Source organism: Cryptomeria japonica, chromosome 7 (genome assembly GCF_030272615.1).
Source record: "Cryptomeria japonica chromosome 7, Sugi_1.0, whole genome shotgun sequence".
In the NCBI taxonomy this organism is placed as follows: Eukaryota; Viridiplantae; Streptophyta; class Pinopsida; order Cupressales; family Cupressaceae; genus Cryptomeria; species Cryptomeria japonica.
The window spans coordinates 571,273,434-571,277,302 of NC_081411.1; positions in this window are offsets into that span (position 1 = coordinate 571,273,434).

The following is a 3,869-nucleotide window of genomic DNA, read 5'->3' on the forward strand; positions in this document are numbered from 1 at the left end:
TTGAACGAATTTGATATGTTCATTACTTTTCACCATTTTCCATGGTTTCCATAGTAGCCTAACTATTTTAACCCGTTGTTTTCCACCCTCGTCAATTTTTTTATCGCTGTGGGCTAGCCGAAAAGACATATCTGGAGATAATTGCTCCCTGTCCAAAATATTCCAACCTTGCCCATGATCAGAAGCCCATTCGGCCACCAATCAGCAACGCCATTCCACTCCCTAGGAATGTGACAAAAAGTAGCAGATTCCAAGGAGCCACACAACCAAAGATTTTTTCTAATCACGATAGCCAAGTGCCAGCTAACGCCATCTAGCCGACGCTCATTGAGTAAAGTCACCACCACCTAAGAATTAGATTCACAAACAATTTGTTTTCAACCGAGAACACAACTACGCTCCATCGCATACAAAATGGCAAGAGCCTCCATAAGATTATTGGTATGAAAACCCTTGTAAATAGAGAAAATCAACTGAATTCTTCCAAAGCTATCATGACCAAGCCCACCAATATTGGTATGACTAGGATTTCTCACTTGTTAAGTAATTTGATTTTGAGATGGAAATGTGCATTTATTTATCACTCTCTCACTTGTTTATATCTGTTTGAAGTAATTTAATTTTGAGATTTTTCTTTCCTTCAATTTAAGGATGAGAACATATGGATTTTTAAAAAAAATTAGTTTTTTTTGGAAATTGAGGTTTCATATGATAACATTTGAAAAGTAAGGCATCATTGTTGAAAAATAAATAAAGAATGTGTAAATAAAGGAAAAAATTAGTAACAAATTCGTAGACTTAATTACCGCTCAATTATGTAACTCTTTTATGTGGATCTCTATCATCGATAGCTTTTTTGGTCATTACGACCCAAATAAATCAAAATATTTTATTTGATAACTTTTTTTCTTTACATATTATTTACAATTATATCTGTATTATATTATATATAATAGTATATTATTTATTATATTAATATTGACTTGTTATTTCTCTATATCTCTCTAACTATTCCCCCCCCCCCTCTCTCTCTCTCTCTCTCTCTCTCTTCCTAGACTTCTATATCTTTATGTATTTACCTCTCCATCTCTATCTTTCCACATTTCTTCTTCCATCTCTCCCCCTATCTCTATCTCGATATCTCTTTATATCTCTCTACCCTTATATATCTCCCTCTCTACTTCTATTTCTATATATCACTTCACATATCTATCTTTATTTTCCTATCTCTCCCTCTATCTCTATCTCTATCTCGATATCTCTTTATATCTCTCTACCCCTATATATCCCCCTCTCTCTAAGCTTCTCTTTCTATATATCATTGAACATATCTCTATCTTTATTTTCCTATCTCTCCCTCTCTAATTCTCCCACTCTATCCATCTTTATATATTTTTCTCTTCCATCCCTACCTCTCTCTCTCTCTCTCTCTCTCTCTCTCTCTCTCTCTACCCCTCCTCTCCACATATGTCCCCATCTCCATCTCCATCTCCATCCCCTCTCTATATCTATCTCTATCGTCCTCTCTATCTCTATCTTCCTCTCTCTATCTCTCCCTCTTTCTATCCTCATTTCTCCATCTTTCTCTCCCTTTCTCCTAATTGCAAACGCAACAAGAGCCTCTTGGTATTGGAGCTTGATTATCTTCCAAATTCAAAGGTTTTTATTTTGGTCATGTTTGGATCCTTGTTAGTAAATGCATAGTTAATCTGATCTTAGATGGACTACCAATTGGCCTCATGTACTACACAAATGTATGCAAAAAATAGACCAAAGTTTTCCCTAATTGACCTTCAACACCTCTTCAACATAATCGTATACACACACTCCTTGTTTAGCCATCCCTATCTCCATGTCTCTATTTTTCTCCCTATCTATCTCGCTTCCCCTCTCTTTATACCTCTCTCTATTACATGTCTCTATAACCTTCTCTCTCTCTCTTGCCCCTTTTATCTCTATATTCTTATCTCTCCCTTTGGGCCCTCTCTACCATTGTCTCTACTTCTCTCTTATATTCACTCCATCTCTCCTGTATATCTCCATTTCTTTCTTTGTCTCCCTCTTCCTCATTTCTCTATCCATATCTCTCTATCTCTATCTCATTATATCTCTCTACCTCTCCCTATTTCTATATATCACCCTCTATATCACCCTCTCTCCATCTCTCTTTATCTATCCATGTCTATATATCTATCTTTCTATTTTGATATCACTCCCCTCTCTATCTCTTTCTATTTGTATCTTTCTCTACTTCCATCTCCCTATCTCTCTATCTCTTTCCCTATCCCTCTCTATCTATGTATATCGCTCTTTATCTATATCTCACCATTTTCTCTCTATCTATGTATATCGCTCTTTATATATATCTCACCATTCTCTCTCTCTCTCTCTCTCTCTCTCTCTCTCTCTCTCTCTCTCTCTCTTCCCAGCTCTCCCTCCCTATCCACCTACATATCTCTTTGTATTTCTCTTTCTTTCTCTTCCAATATATCTCTTTATATCTCTTTATATCTCTCTATCTTTTCCTCTCCATCTCCCTATATATCTCTTTCTTTATCTCTCCCTCTACCTCTCTCCATCTCTCTATATATTTAGTTACCTCTTCCTCTCTCCCTCTATCTTCATCTCTACCTCTATTTTCCACTCTCCCCTTTGTTACCAAACATGTCTCCTCTCTATCCGTCCATCCTTCTCCCTCTCCCTATTCCTATACCTCTATATGTATATCTCTTTGCCTATCCATCTCAATCTCTCTATATTTCTTCTTCCATTTCCCCGTCAATCTCTATCTCATTATTTTTCCATCTCTCTACACTCTTATATCTCCCCCCCTCTCTCTAAATATCTCTCTATATGACTTCCTATCTCTACCTTTATATCTATCTTTTCCTCTCTCCCTCTATATTTATCTATATCTTTCTCTCTATCTCTGATGATCCTATCAATTGACCATATTATTTCATGCTTTATGATACTTTACCTCATATTTATAATGTCCTTCCAAGTCATTTCTAAACATTACCTTGGTTTTGTGAGGCATTAACTAGGATTAATGGTGTTTGATATGTATATGTATGTCTAGCTAGTTAATGCTAAGTAAAGGTAAAATATTATAATAAATGGTTATTATTGAATGTAAAGTACTTAAGAAGGATTAACATGTTGTTTTTGAGTGGTTTGTCGTTCATACAACTAGAAGAAAGGAGGTACAAGTTGGCAATTGACATTGACTGAAAGTGCAGAAAAAGTCAAAAAGACTAGTTTCAGTAAAATGGGCACATCTCACTCATTTCTTAACGAAATTCAGATTTACAAAATTATCTGGAAATATTAAAAAGAGATCTAAAAACCCTTTAAACCATTTGAGCTGATTCACAATAGTTAATGAGTAGTATTCACTAGAAGTTGACTGAGACAAACTAGCAAATTTACAGGCAACAATTAAGGATTGAGTTCTAATTCAACTTGGACTCTTCTACCTCTTCATGAGTTTATGTTTTTGGAGTTATTAAAGTCAAGGAATATTGGAGAAGCTTTTGGAAACAATATTTAATGATTAATAGATAATTATAACATGTTTTGTACACATGTTCAACCATGACTATTTTTTTATAGTTGTAGAGTTTGAAGGTGATTAGAACTCTCTCAACTCTTGTTAGTTTAATCTTTATTACCAGTCATGAATAGAATAAGTCATATGCTTTCTGTCATAGGAGAAATTAAATTTGTAATAAGTAGTGTTGAAAGTGTTTAGAGAATACCCAAGTAGTGTTGAGAATAGTTAGAGTTGAGAGTGTTTGGAAAATATTTAGTTAGTGTTGAGTCTTGTTAGTGGTGTTCATGTTCAATCAACAAGTCTGATATATGTC